Consider the following 16505-nt stretch of genomic DNA (forward strand, 5'->3'; position numbering starts at 1 on the left):
AGGGTTGTCAGCGGCTCAGTCTGCCGCTCTTCAGCCGAGAGACCAATAATGATACAGAATATGAAACAAAAATTATAAAAATGTGATGAAAAGCGGAACACAATAACTCAATAAGGGGGAGACAATCGGGGTTAAAATAAACGCTTACACAAGACATAGTTAAAAGGTCCACATAAAGATAAAAAAACACAGTTGGCGATGTGTGTAGCATGTAAAACACGCCGAGGTCACACACACAAGATAAAAGTTGGTGACAGTATTAAAAACACACCAGAACGATGGCACTTTAAAACCACTTCATGAAACAGAGCACACACGAGAATGAGTAAAAACTGCCACGAGGAACCTGCTGAGCGATAGGTGGCCTTAGAGGAAGGAGGAGAGGAGAGAGGATGGGGCAGCGAGGGAGGGGTACTGGGAGGGGGGATGAAAAAATGGGGTGGGTGGTGCACCGAGGAGCAGGAGACAGGAGGGGTGGGAGAGAGAAAGCATGCTGGGAGGGAGTGCAGAGATGACAAAGGGTGTCTGCTGGAAAGGAAAGAGACGTAGGAGGGAGGAAAAAACGGCTCATGGGACACGAAAAGGAGGCGAGAGGGAGCCCTGTGGAGGGGGGAAGGTGGTGTTAGAGTTAGTAGCAGGGGCAGATATCAGGGGGAAGCTCATCATCCGGGATGGATAAGCGCTGGTAGGAGTGTTGGTAAAGGAGGCGGAGGATGTGGAGATGGAGTGAGGGCGAGACAAAACGGTAAACACACAGCAATGGTTAGGGGGTAGAGAGGATAGGAGATAACAGGGGGTGGGGGGCATTGAGTCAGTGGATGATGTACAGGGTTCGGATGTGTTCGAGGAAATTCAAAGATGTGGGAAGTAGATGAGGTCATATAGTATCCAGATGGAGGACAGGAAGCATGGTGTCTAAGGATTTGGAGGGCTTTATAGAATCTGGTGGGGCAGAAACTCCAGCAATGCTGACATAGCAAAAGATGGGAAGGATCAAAGATTTGAAGGAGTGAAGAATGATGGAAGGATGCAGGCTCTATGTCAAGCCAGACAGAAGCTTCTGGAGGCAGAGTCTATTGTGGGGTTTTTGTTGTATCATAATGAGATGGAGAGTCCAAGTGAGGTGATGGTTGAGGGTGAGGCCAAGTATTTCAGGGTAGGAGTGAAATGGACAGGACAGCCATAAATGGTAAGGTAAAAATTGTAGAGCCAAAAGGAAGGGGTTATATGATCTATGATGACTGCTGAAAGGGTTGATGTAAAAGAGCCACTAGTTGCACCAAGTAGTGAACTGGTCATGTGGGTTTGAACGGTATGTTGGGACCATTGAAGGGTAGGATAGACGGCCAGAAAGGCAGTGTCATCAGCAAATTGGAGGAGGTGAACATGCAGGGGAGATTTGGGCAAATCTGCATTATATAGGAGTTAGAGGAGAGGGGGAAAGGATGGAGCCTCAGGGCACATGAATGGTGGGATAAAATGTATGGAAATTGGTGTTGTGGATAGTGACATAGGAGGGAGATGTGAGAGGAAGGAACCAACGAGACAGGTGAAGTCTGGAGTTTAAAGAGGAGCCCAGGAAGACAGACATGGTCATAGGCATACTGGAGGTCAAAAAGATAGCGGAAACACATAGGTTAAGTTGGAGGAAAGAACATTGGTAAGGTTAAAGAGCTGGTGATCAGTGGAGAAGGAGAGCTGGGAGCCACGCTGGGTAAGGGGAAGGAGATGGTGCTGGTTGAGGTGGTAATGAATACAGCAGGAGAGACCTGACTGAACATGGAGGTGAGGCAGATGGAATAATAGGAACAGGTGTCAGAGGGGGGTTCATTGGGTTTAGGGAACAGCAAGATGCGGGAAATCTTCCACAAGTTGGGGTAAAAGCCTGTGGAGAGGAAAACGTTATACAAGGTCAGCCAGATAGGAGGAGGGGGGGATTCCTTGAGGTGGTGGTAGGTGACACTGTCGTGATGACGGTGATGTTGCGTTTGGTGTGGAGTTTGATGTCGTGTGCTGTATTGAGAATGTTTAAATCTGATGGGAGTAACTGATCCAGGTACTGAAAACTGGGGGTGAGTGGCAGGACAGAGATGTTGGTGCGTTCAAGGACTTTGGGGAAGATGCAGTAATCAAAGTGGGAATCGTCAGGAATGGAGAAGACCTCGGAGAGGTGGGAAGCAAAATGGTTAGGGGGCTGGACCATGCTCTCTGTCAGATTTAAATACCCTCTGGACATGATGTCATATCCGCCAGGTAGCGAGTACAAAAGGCTAGTATTGTGAATGCATGGTGTCTGTTTTTTGGACATGTCAGAAAAACAGACACCACCCATTCGTATAATTGATTCGCCTACAAGGTCAATGGCTCCACCTTCTCCAGTGCGGACGAACAAGTACGTCCAAAATCCTTCAGGAATCTCATAGTGGTGAACATGGAGGACATGGACAAGGACTGTAGATAGGTGGGGCTCGGCAGGAATGTAGGTCGGTCATAAGGCATGTCGAGATGGTATGAGCATTTGCAGTAGACACTGTGTCCAGGGAGGGCAGTGGTAAACGCAACAGCCTAGTAAGTAGGAGGTCTCTGGTTCGAATCCTGGTCCAGTACGTATTTTCATTCGTCGCCGCTGATGTCGCACAAAGTCCCAATGCAACTGATATCAGTATTCCCTTCTGTTTCCTTTCCTTCCTCCCCCTTCCTCCTCCAATTTACAAACGGAGGGATGGAATGTACTGTACATGTGCAGTAGCTACTGAAAAGCTCAGTATGTCATGTTAAAGAGGAGTAAAAGACCATTCTGTGGATCTGTAGATATGCGTTCGAGATGATCAGTTACAGTGACGAGAAAATTTATTTAATGGAAAAATAGTAAATGAGTAACAACTACTACAATTTTAATTGCACAAAAGAGATCAACCTATCAATGTGCAGTGCTGGTCGATACGCATCAACAGGGCCAGCCACATTGAGACGCCCTGCTAAACCGGTAGGGCTGGACGGGTAGTTTAAATTGTGGAAAGGGGCCAAAATAAGCAGCTGTCAGTTACACTCGAAAGTATAACTTTATTTATTTGACCAAACATTACAAGAGCCAAGCAATTAAAAGAAAAACACAGCATTAATTTACCGGCTGAATGCGCCATACAATCTCATACCTTAGGAGCAAGACCACTTTAATTTAAACTCGGCTGAAAGCCAATTACTTAAGACTCGAACCAAAATTAAATTTTTAAAGGCGAAAGGCCTTATCTTAAAACATTTCTTTAATTAGGCTGAAGGCCCAAACAATCTAACACCTTAAGAGCAAAACAATTTTAATTTAAAAATCGGTTGAAGGTCAATCACTTAAGACTCAAACCAAAATAAATTTTTAAAAGGCCAAGGCCTTACCTTAAAACCGTTCTTTAAATTAGGCTTAAGGCCAAAGCAATCTTACGTCTTAAGGGCAAAAAAAACCTTAATTTAAAAAGCGGCTAGAAGCCGTACAAATACAAACAACAAGAACAAATAAGAATAGGCAGTACACCAAATGGCGCTCAGAAATTTCCGAGGGTCGGCCTGGAATTCAAATACTAAAGCTCGCTTAGGTGAGACAGGCAGTCGGTCCAACCATTCTCGATCCGAAGACAACAAAACCGACAGACAGTCAACGGACCCACTGACAAGATAACTCTCGCTCCACCGGACCAGCACACAACAGGGAGTTCAATGGAACTACGTAGAAAGTATTGGAGCCCACAACCAAGTATACGCTGAGCTGTCAAACTATACACCGGGCTGGAAAGCGACCACACGATGAGTAAAATACACTGCCTGAATTTAGGTCAACGGCCAGGGCAGGTAACTGGAATGTTAACAGCCACAAGGCAGAAGATTCCACTGGTGCACTTCAATTCAAAACAACCAAGCACAGTTAAACTCCACCGGAGGGTGGCTAAAATTTGCCAACTTGAAAACACACGTTGTTGCTCACGGGAATGTCCCAACAGCCGACAACGAAATCCAAACGACACAATGTGAACAGTCGTGACTTACTCGTAGATTAAGTCAAAACTCAACTTTCGCGTCCAGGATCGGTGAGCCACGGACATCGTAACAATGGGAACAGCACCACACACTCCGACCGCGTGTCGGCCAAACTACGCGCCGCGGAGATTTCCTCGCTGCTCCACGCCAACCGACCAACTGCTCGCACACAGATCAGCCGGAAACTATAAGCGCCCGACCATAGATAGTACAAGGTGCGAATATTGATACACAGCGCTGCTGCCACTCGCGGAGAGAGAGAGGATAACAGCATAATCGCGATAACAGCGGGAGACTAAACACAGAATAGCAATCAAGGTTTAATCCAACGCATAACATGAGCCAGCCACGGCTCACACATGTTGCACTACTTTATTAATTTGTCTATGACAGACACTTTAATTGAAATTTGATTAAAATCAGCATACTTTTCAATCGAAGAAAGCTATACTATTAGTAAGTCACTTTGTTTTGGCAAACGTGAATATACGCCACTTCAACACTTAGCTCATAAGGTTTACGCTTATGTAAGTAGGCTGTTTAGGTTTTTTTATTGGTAACGCCACCTCTGTATGAAAATCACTGGCTGTGCTGTGTGCAGTCTGTGGCTAGTTTGCATTGTTGTCTGCCATTGTAGTGTTGGGCAGCGGCAGCTGGATGTGAACAGCGCGTAGCGTTGCGCAGTTGGAGGTGAGCCGCCAGCAGTGGTGGATGTGGGGAGAGAGATGGCGGAGATTTGTAATTTGTCATGAACTGCTATATTTATACATGATGATATCAAGGTAAATACATTGTTTGTTCTCTATTAATATCTTTCATTTGCTAACTATCCCTATCAGTAGTTAGTGCCTTCCATAGTTTGAATCTTTTATTTAGCTGGCAGTAGTGGCGCTCGCTGTATTGCAGTAGCTTGAGCAGCGAAGATTTTTGTGAGGTAAGTGATTTGTGAAAGGTATAATTTAATGTTAGTCAGGGCCATTCTTTTGTAGGGAATTTTGAAAGTCAGATTGCGTTGCGCTAACAAAATATTGTGTGTCAGTTTAAGGACAGTCATGTATATTGTTGAAAGGGGACGTTTCATATGGCGACCCTGCCAGGATTCGAACATGGAATCTTGTAAATTTATAATTGTACAGACACCAGTTCTTCAAATTAAGTTACATTTCACTGCACACGTTTCTGTTGGTCATAGTATATGGACAATATGTGAGAAGTAGGGACTGTTCGTGTTTGCACGTGTGTTAATAATTCTGCAAGGGACTGGATAACAGCATTGCTGGTTCTAAGGACAATTCCAAAAACATTGTGAGTGCACAAGTGGTGGTTTATGGACTTGCTATATTCTCTGCAAGACTCTTCAATGGTGATTGTGCACCTGCACAGTCGCAACAGATGGCTGCTGGCCATTTCTACAAGGACTACAGTGGGCCTACACCTTTGCTGACTCACCAGTACCATTATCTCTACAAGGACTACAGTGGGTCTGCATCTATGATGACCCACCATGCCATTATTCCTACAAGGACTGCAGTGGGTCTGCACCTCTGGTGGCCCACCAATACCGTAATCTCTACCAGGACTACAGTGGGTCTGTTCTGTGATGACCTACCTACCAATATTCTTCAAAACGTCGAATGACTCTGCTGTGGGTTTGCTCTGTTGTGGAACATTACCTGTCTGCATGTCAAGAGTCAGCACTGTTTTTCCGTTGGAAGGACAACACTACTTCTTCAAGACTGCATGGAAATCCACTACTTCTGTGTGCATTTTCTTTTACTGCTCAGACTTTGAGAAAAACTCTGCATTTTTACTGTGATGAACAATGTGGACTGTCTTTATGGACTGTGAGAAATTTTTAGCTTTTGACCAACATTGTATCAATAAGTGTGTGCATTTGATTTCTTTGTTATTGTAATTATGAAAAATTTTTTTCAATTCTGTATTGGCCACTGCCCAATCCTATTTGTAAAAATTTTTGTGGGGTGCATGGGGGCTATGTAAGTTGGCTGTTTAGGTTTTTTTATTGGTAACGCCACCTCTGTATGAAAATCACTGGCTGTGCTGTGTGCAGTCTGTGGCTAGTTTGCATTGTTGTCTGCCATTGTAGTGTTGGGCAGCGGCAGCTGGATGTGAACAGCGCGTAGCGTTGCGCAGTTGGAGGTGAGCCGCCAGCAGTGGTGGATGTGGGGAGAGAGATGGCGGAGATTTGTAATTTGTCATGAACTGCTATATTTATACATGATGATATCAAGGTAAATACATTGTTTGTTCTCTATTAATATCTTTCATTTGCTAACTATCCCTATCAGTAGTTAGTGCCGTCAGTAGTTTGAATCTTTTATTTAGCTGGCAGTAGTGGCGCTCGCTGTATTGCAGCAGCTTGAGCAGCGAAGATTTTTGTGAGGTAAGTGATTTGTGAAAGGTATAGTTTAATGTTAGTCAGGGCCATTCTTTTGTAGGGAATTTTGAAAGTCAGATTGCGTTGCGCTAACAAAATATTGTGTGTCAGTTTAAGCACAGTCATGTATATTGTTGAAAGGGGACGTTTCACGCTTTACTTGTTACTTTTAATTAATTGTTTATTAATTTGTATAGTACTTCGGAGGAAACGTGCGACTGCTACGGTCGCAGTTTCGAATCCTGTCTCGGGCATGGATGTGTGTGATGTCCTTAGGTTAGTTAGGTTTAAGTAGTTCTAAGTTCTAAGGGACTGATGACCTCAGATGTTAAGTCCCATCGTGCTCAGAGAAATTTGAACCACTTCATAGTAATTCAGGAATGATAAGAGCTACATTAATTCTTATGGCGGCAGCGGAAAGAGAAGGACAGTACCTGTAAGACAGAGATGCCATACATGTCCGCACAGAAATTATTTAGTGCACAGAACTGATTTCGAATACTGGAAAAAAATTACATTTGCTTAAAGTTAATCTTTGACCAACCAACTGCGCATAGAATCAAGTTTGGTATATCAGTTTCGTTTAGATTTTTAGCATCTATCTAATGGCCGCTTCAGATTTATGACCACATTTTTGTAGAAGAAATCACAAGACAGGCTGGTAATAGCGTGGAAGGGAGCCACCGAGGGTATAAATAGGCTGCTGTCATCTTGCTTGTTCGCACTGCTCTAAACGGAGTTCGAGACGCAAGACCTATGTCAGATTGGGCGGTGGGTTAGCCCCACAGTTCAGCACTTAGAAGTTTTTCAGTGACGGCGGTCACGACACTTTCAAATACACTACTGGCCATTAAAATTGCTACACCAAGAACAAATGCAGATGATAAACGGGTATTCATTGGACAAATATATTATACTACAACTGATATGTGATTGCATTTTCACGCAATTTGGGTGCATAGATCCTGAGAAATCAGTACCAACAACAACCACCTGTGGCCGTAATAACGGCCTTGATACGCCTGGGCATTGAGTCAAACAGAGCTTGGATCGGGTGTACAGGTACAGCCGCCCATGCAGCTTCGACACGATACCACAGTTCATCAAGAGTAGTGACTGGCGTATTGTGACGAGCCAGTTGCTCGGCCACCATTGACCAGACGTTTTCAATTGGTGAGAGATCTGGAGAATGTGCTGGCCAGGGTAGCAGTAGAACATTTTCTGTATCCAGAAAGGCCCGTACAGGACCTGCAACATGCGGTCTTGCATTATCCTGCTGGAATGTAGGGTTTCGCAAGGATCGAATGAAGGATAGAGCCACGGGTCGTAACACGTCTGAAATATAACGTTCACTGTTCAAAGTGCAGTCAATGCGAAAAAGAGGTGACCGAGACGTGTAACCAATGGCACCCCATACCATCACGCCGGGTGATACGCCAGTATGGCGATGACGAATACACGCTTCCAATGTGCGGTCACCGCGATGCCGCCAAACACGGCTGCGACCATCATGACGCTGTAAAGATTCATCCGAAAAAATGAGGTTTTGCTATTCGTGCACCCAGGTTCGTCGCTGAGTACACCATCGCAGGCGCTCCTGTCTGTGATGCAGCGTCAAGGGTAACCGCAGCCATTGTCTCCGAGCTGATAGTCCCTACTGCCGTAAACGTCGTCGAACTGTTCGTGCAGATGGTTGTTGTCTTGCAAACGTCTCCATCTGTTGACTCAGGGACCGAGACGTGGCTGCACGATCCGTTACAGCCATGAGGATAAGATGCCTGTCACCTCGACTGCTAGTGATACGAGGCCGTTGGAATCCAGCACGGCATTCCGTATTACCCCCCTGAACATACCGATTCCATATTCTGCTAACAGTCATTGGATCTCGACCAACGCGAGCAGCAGTGTCGCGATACGATAAACCGCAAATCCGATAGGCTACAATCCGACCTTTATCAAAGTCGGAAAAGCATTTCTCCTCCTTACACGAGGCATCACAACAGCGTTTCACCAGACAACGCCGGTCAACTGCTGTTTGTGTATGAGAAATCGGTTGTAAACTTTCCTAATGTCAGCACGTTGTAGGTGTCGCCACCGGCGCCAACTTTGTGTGAATGCTCTGAAAAGCTAATCATTTGCATATCACAGCATCTTCTTCCTGTCGGTTAAATTTCGCATCTGTAGCACGTCATCTTCGTGGTGTAGCAATTTTAATGGCCAGTAGCGTATTTCGCGAAAGACAGTGGTGAACTGATGTCATCTGCAGTGAGTCAGACATTAGCTCAGTTTGTTAGTGAGGAATCTGATTTATTTTCATCATTTAGGATTATTACTTTTTGTGTTGATCAGACTTGTATTCATTTGTATTAAGGCGAATTTAACTTTAAATAATTTGGCTGTGAACGCCACCTTGTGTTTTTAAATCTATTTTATTTTCATGTAGTGGGGGGCTCCAGCTATTTTCAGTTCACATAATTACATAGCCGAGTTTGTCACCATCCTATGAATATTCGAGTGATTTAAGAACAACAAACGTCTTTTTTATTAAGCATTTACCATCTGTAGTTGGGGTATGTTATGTAGATTTGCAGCACCTGTGATAGAACGTTATTTCATATTTGATTAGTACATCGGAGACAATTACAGTATTTTATCTCTTTATTATTAAGGCGATAAACACTGTATAAATAATCATCACCTAGACTAACCTAGTTATTCTGTTACAAATTTGTTCAGATACTTAGCAAGGTAATTTTGTTCCCTTTGAGAATCTACTACAGCTGCGCACAGAGTCCCTCCCTCCCCCCCCCCCCCCCCCCGCCCCTCCCCCTCTCCAATGGAAAAAGTGCTCTTCCGTAACTTTTTCCACGCAGATTCAGAAAATTTAATACCGTTGTAAGTTGGTTTGATAAATTGAAGTACACAGAAACCGACTGAGATTTTATACAAGAACGTCACAGGTTAAATGGGTGAGTCGCAAAAATTTTCGCAAGAATAGCAACAAAATACCTCGTACATCAGTACGATTTATTTGCAGTCATCTTACGACACAGAATGCTTAAAAAATGCAGCAGATGGCCATTGGCAGAGCATAAGTTTGTCTACACGAGGGTTTGATTTACACGAATAGAGTACAGTTGTCTACAAACACAATGAATAAATCCTGTAATATTACTAATCAGCAACAGAAGGTTTATACGTGAATTATTTATGAGTCTCACAATGTATCGTACCGACGGAAACGTCGAACCCAGAATAAGTACTGGGTGGAGGAGCAAGCAAATTATCCATCCCTCCGTCGATTTTGGTTGCTTGAGCCACTGTCGCGTCTCGCTCCAGCACACAGTCGGCAGAAATCGGCAAAAAATCGGATGCCTTCGGTTAAACAGCATATTTGCTTCAGCACCTGCTCTCTGGCCTTTGAGATCCTATGGTTGCAGGACTCGGCTGTTCACTACAGAATGTCAGATAAAACACCTTTCAGCCATATAATTTCCAAACTGTTATTTTACTGGGTAGCAGTTTCGGCGATTTATTTCTCCATCTTCAGGCGTTCTGACCGACGTGTAGGAAGATTCCAACCTCGGTTCAGGTCAAAATACGAGGGTTCATGGGAAAGTAAGGAACGATCGGTCGGGGAAAGGGAAAAAATACAGTGAAAAATCTGATGAAGTTTTGCACAGGTGTCTAGTACGCTCGTCGATAGCATCATGTCGCTCTTTTCAGTTCTGAGTTCACAGTGAGAACGTAAAGATGGCTAGAAATTAGCGTCTCCCGCCAAGTATGAGGGTCTGGCGAAAGATTTCACTTGAAGCTATGCAACATGTCATAACTGTCATGTGGTTCGTTCTACACGACAATTTTCGGCCGCACTCTGCAGGGGCAATGAAGATGCTCCTGCAAAGTCTTCGATGGCAAGTGTTTGATCACCCGCAATAAAGCCCGTAATTGGCTACCCCTGAGGTTCATCTATGCTCAAAGGAACCGCTGGCTATGAAGACAATATTTTGACACAGACAACGAGCTGCAGTTCACAGTAGAAAATTGTCGAAAAGCACTGGCGGCTGTCTTGTATAACGAGGGAATTGAAAAGTTGGTACAGCGCTTTGACAGATGTCTAAGCCTGAGCCGGCCTGGGTGGCCGAGCGGTTCTAGGCACTTCAGTCTGGAACCGCGCGACCGCTACGGTCGCAGGTTCGAATCCTGCCTCGGGCATAGATGGGTGTGATGTCCTTAGGTTAGTTAAGTTTAAGTAGTTCTAAGTTCTAGGGGACTGATGACCTAAGATGTTAAGTCCCATGGTGCTCAGAGCCATTTTTTTTCTAAGCCTGAGCGGCAACTATGTAGAGAAGTAGCTGGAATGTGGAGCTAACCGTTGCAAATAGAACGGTTTTAATTTTCACTGTGGTTTCCATTTCACGACCTATTGTTCCTTACTTTCTGAATAGCCCTCGTACTTGCCAGCATTCAAAGACTGGTATCTGTAAATTTCTGCTTGATGGAGCGATCACTTCAGACTTCATCTCATGTTTGAAGTGATCGTTGTCATCATCATCATCATCATCAGTTATCTGCTATATTAGCAGGTCCTTTGCCTCTCCATTTTCTGCGATCCATTGCTTGCTTCTTAAGGCTGTTGTATGTTGTACCGTCCATCATGTCATCCAGTGTCTGGAATCTCTTCCTTCCTCGCTTCCTTTTCCGTTCTACATAACCTTCTAAAACTGTTTTTATCAGTCCGTCATTCTTTCTTAATATACGCCCAATCCAATTTCTTTTTCTTCTCTTTATTACTTCTAGTAACTATCTTTTCTCTCCCACTCTTCCCTGTACCTCTTCATTTTTTACTCTGTCCATCCAACTTATTCTTTCCATCCTCCGCCATGTCCAGATCTCAAAAGCCTCCAGCCTTTCTCTGTCTTTCTTCCTCATAGTCCATATTTCAGCGCCATATAGAAGAACACTCCATACAAGACATTTTATGAGGCTCTTCCTGAGTTCTCTGTCCAGACCGCTGCAGAAATTTCTCCTTTTCTTATAAAACGCCTCTTTTGCGATTTCTATCCTTGTTTCAATTTCTGTGGTGCACTTCCAGTCGATGTCTATCCAGCTTCCAAGATACTTAAAATTTTGCACCTGTTCTAGTATTTCTCCCTTCAGCATAATTTTTATTTCCTAATTTCCTCCTAGTGTCAATGCCTTTGTTTTGTTTGTGTTAATTTTCATTCGATATTTTTTCCGTTAGTATGTTAGATGTATCAAGCAGAAATCTACAGATACCAGGCCAGTATTCAAAGACTGGTATCTGTAGATTTCTGCTTTCTGCTTTCTGATTGACGAGAAGGAAGATTCCAACTTTGCTTACGGTCAAAATAGAGGCCAACATCCAAATACTGGTATCTGTAGATTTCTGCTTGATACGGCGATCACTTCAGACATCATCTCATGTTTGAAGTGATAGATGTATCAAGCATAAATCTACAGATACCAGTATTTGGATGCTGGCCTCTATTTTGACCGTAACCAAAGTTGGAAACTTCCTTCTCGTCAGTCAGGAGGCCTGAAGACTGCGTAATAAATCGTCGAAATTGGTAGCCCAATAAAAATAACAGTTTGGAAATTAGATGACTGAAAGGTATTTGATCTGACATTCTGTTAAAAATGAGCCAGCAAGTGCGCTGCTGCAACGTAAACCACGTTACCGGTAGACGTCTGCTACTTCACCGAAATGACACTGTGACAACAGTGCACGGTTACCGTCGCGAACCCATGGAAGTGCTGCTTCTCGTATGCAGAAGATAGGAACCTGAACTCTAGGTGAACTGACATGCCTCTCCCCTTGAATTCTTAAACCTTTTTGTCAGTTACTGAGCCCGCACTATGCCTGCGCCTTTAGCAGGGGCCCTGTTCGCCACCATCTCGATACAGCCCAGTTTGATCTCTTTTCGCTCGCGACTTCTTAGTAGTTTACCATTTAAGCTGCAATTATTTGGGTTGGTACACTATTTCATGTAGTTCTGAATAGTGGGGACTGGATGGAGACTGTACTTCTTGTGAGAGAAATCGAAGCAGTGCTGCTAGAAGCATTGTTCGCTACGGTCAAATACTTCAGGCTACGGCTCTGGACCGCAGCGTCACTGGAGCACGTTGGAGTCATCTCGAGATTTGTCTGTAGCAGGTGAGGAAAACCAGTGGAAACCGAAGAATTACTGAACCGAATTTTAATCCCATCATCATCATCTTCATCATCATTATTTCGGGGGTTAGGTTTTTGGAGGTGTTCCAATCATCTACCCCTTCCTTGGTCTTCCCAAACATCTATTGCCCATTGGTCGGTATTCACTGGTTTGTTTAGATACTTGCTGCAACCCGTTTTGACGGACACGGTCTTGCTGTTTTTGCCTGTATTCTTCGATCTTCCCTTTCCTAACGTCTTCGTTGCAAGTGTGAGCCAGTTCTCTACACTCTACCTAGACGAGAGACCAGAACGATACCAGCGGCCTACATCTCTGCGTGTTTATTCTAATGTAACTCTTTACTTACACAATATACAGGGTGGTCCATTGATAGTGACCGGGCGTTTTCTTAAAATAGGAACCCCCATTTTTTATTACACATTCGTGTAGTACGTAAAGAAATATGAATGTTTTAATTGGACCACGTTATTCGCTTTATGATAGATGGCGCTGTAATAATCACAAATGTATAAGTACGTGGTATCACGTAACATTCCGCCAGTGCAGACGGTATTTGCTTCCTGATAAATTACCCGTGTTAAAATCGACCGTTTACCAATTGCGGAGAAGGTCGATATCGTGTTGATGTATGACTATTGTGATCAAAATGCCAAACGGGCGTTGCTATGTATGCTGCTCGGTATCCTGGACGACATCATCCAAGTGTCCGGACCATTCGCCGGATAGTTACGTTATTTAAGGAAACAGGAAGTGTTGAGCCACGTGTGAAACGTCAACCAAGACCTGCAACAAATGATGATGCCCAAGTAGGTGTTTTAGCTGCTGTCGCGGCTAATCCGCACATCAGTAGCAGACAAATTGCGCGAGAATGGGGAATCTCAAAAACGTAGGTGTTCAGAATGCTACATCAACATCGATTGCACCCGTACCGTATTTCTATGCACCAGTAATTGCATGGCGATGACTTTGAACATCGCGTACAGTTCTGACACTGGGCACAAGAGAAATTACGGAAAGGTGACAGATTTTTTTCACGCGTTCTATTTAACGACAAAGCGTCATTCACCAACAGCGGTAACGTAAACTGGAGTAATATGCACTATTGGGCAACGGAAAATCCACGATGGCTGCGACTAGTGGAACATTAGCGACCTTGGCGGGTTAATGTATGATGCGGCATTATGGGAGGAAGGATAATTGGCCCCCTTTTTTCTCGATGGCAGTCTAAATGGTGCAATGTATGCTGATTTCCTACGTAATGTTCTACCGATGTTACAACAAGATGTTTCACTTCATGACAGAATGGCGATGCACTTCCAACACCATGGATGTCCGGCACATAGCTAGAGTGCGGTTGAAGCGGTATTGAACAGCATATTTCATGACAGGTGGATTGGTCGTCGAAGCACCGTACCATGGCCCGCACGTTCACCGGATCTGACGTCCCAGGATTTCTTTCTGTGGGGAAAGTTGAAGGACATTTCCTATCGTGATCCACCGACAACGCCTGACAACATGCGTCAGCGCATTGTCAAGGCATGTGCGAACATTACGGAAGGCGAACTACTCGTTGTTGAGAGGAATGTCGTTACACGTATTGCCAAATGCATAGAGGTTGAAGGACATCATTTTGAGCATTTATTGCACTAATGTGGTATTTACAGGTAATCACGCTCTAACAGCATGCGTTCTCAGAAATGATAAGTTCACAAAGGTACATGTATCACATTGGAACAATCGAAATAAAATGTGCAAACGTACCTACGTTCTGTATTCTAATTTAAAAAACCTACCTGTTACCAACTGTTCGTCTAAAATTGTGAGCTATATGTTTGTCACTATTACAGAGCCATCTATCATAAAGCCAAAAAAGTGGTCCAACTAAAACATTAATATTTCTTTACGTACCACACGAATATGTAATAAAAAACGCTTTTGATATCCGTTTGACCTACGGCAGCGCCACCTAGCGGGCCAACCATAGCGACATCTTATTCCCCCCTTCAAGCTAGACAAGTTTCGTTCTTTGTAGTTTTTTCGTTTGACGCTTATTTCGAGTGATATTTGGCCCAGTCACGATCAATGGACCACCTTGTATAGGTAATAAGTAACTGATTAAAATGACGCAAGACACTAGATGTGTTGCGAAGATTACTGGTGGATGAAGTAATGGAGCCGAGTACGAAGCACGAGGCGTCGTGAGCGGGGTTATCAGCCAACGCTTCTTGCTCTCCTTGACCAATACCTCGTCCTTGGTAATAGCGCATACTGAACCGTAACATTTAAAAGACTCAGCAGAAGCTTCGCGTATCTCAACAAATGTTTCATAATAAAGTAGCCATTTACAATCAAAGAAGTGTTTCCCAACAGTGGTGTGACACTGTTTACTGTCAATATCTCGCGGTAGCACACGATCAGTTCTCTCTAGAACTCATCGTGTCTCGTTTCTTTTGTGTCTGTATTTATTATTACTTTTGTTATTATTAATATGCTCCGTTACACACAGTAATGCTACATGTGTTGGGTTGCTTAATTACGACTTTTGTTTTAGACACAAAAACATTTTCATATTTTAGTACGTAGTTGCTTTTATGATTGTTGTCTGAAATTCATTCATTTGGAAACACTATTGAATTACAAGATTTATAGAAGTCTTCTAGAAAATAGTTGTACCAGTTCATTCTTGTTAGTTGGCCAGTTCCCGCTTTTCATCATTACACTTTTCACTAGTATGTTTCCCTGCGTTCCAAAATGCTACATTTGAGCATCATATCGTCCACATTATGAATTAAGTCCAAAAAGCTGCTTTTATTTTGAGAGGTTTATTTAATCACGACAGGCCTGTTCCAGCACTATTTCCATCATCAGGCGATCTATAACATCGCTGGTTAGCCACTTAAGCGTTTTTCTTACATCTTTTAAAGTTATTTTATGACGTTGCTTACATAGGCTATATTTGTTGGAAGTTATAGCCTGAATTTTATTTGTTCTGTGTGACAATTTTTTGTTTGAAGGATAACCGACGTTGGTCAAAGAAAAGACGTAAGAAAAACACTCAAGCGACTAACCAGCGATGTTATAGATCGCCTGATGATGGTAATAGTCCAAAACAGAAGCAGCTTTCTGGACTTAATTCATAATGTCTTCACACGACTTATATCGAGCTGCTGGCCTATTGGAAACAAAAATATCGCTCACAGTTTCGTTACCTCCAGTACATGGCGTCCTCAGTTATTGTGAAACGGTGGAAGTTTCCCTTTAACATTGCTGTGAAAATATGAGACATCGGTAATCTGATCGCCAGTTTTTGGTGCACTGGTGCAAAAATGTTCAAATGTGTGTGTAATCTTATGGGACTTAACTGCTAAGGTCATCAGTCCCTAAGCTTACACACTACTTAACCTAAATTATTCTAAGGACAAACACCCACACCCATGCCCGAGGGAGGACTCGAACCTCCACCGGGACCAGCCGCACAGTCCATGACTGCAGCGCACCGGTGCACAATATTATTTTGCAAGGAAATTCGGTATTCCGAGATCCAAAGTGTCAAGAGTGTGCCGAGAATACAGAATTTGAGGCATTACCTCTCACCATGGACAACACAGTGGCCGACGGCCTTCACTTAACGACCTAGAGCAGCGGCGTTTTCGTAGAGTTGTCAGTGCTAACAGACAAGTAACACTGTTTTAAATAACAGCAAACATCAATGTGGGACGTACGACGGAGGTATTTGTTAGGATAGTATGGCGAAATTTGGTGTTAATGGACTATGGCTACAGACAACCGACGCGAGTGCATTTGCTAACAGCACGACATCGCCTGCAATTCCCCTTCTGATAGTACCGGTTGGACCCCAGATGAGTGGAAAACCATGACCTGGT

Source organism: Schistocerca americana, chromosome 3 (assembly GCF_021461395.2).
Source record: "Schistocerca americana isolate TAMUIC-IGC-003095 chromosome 3, iqSchAmer2.1, whole genome shotgun sequence".
NCBI lineage: Eukaryota > Metazoa > Arthropoda > Insecta > Orthoptera > Acrididae > Schistocerca > Schistocerca americana.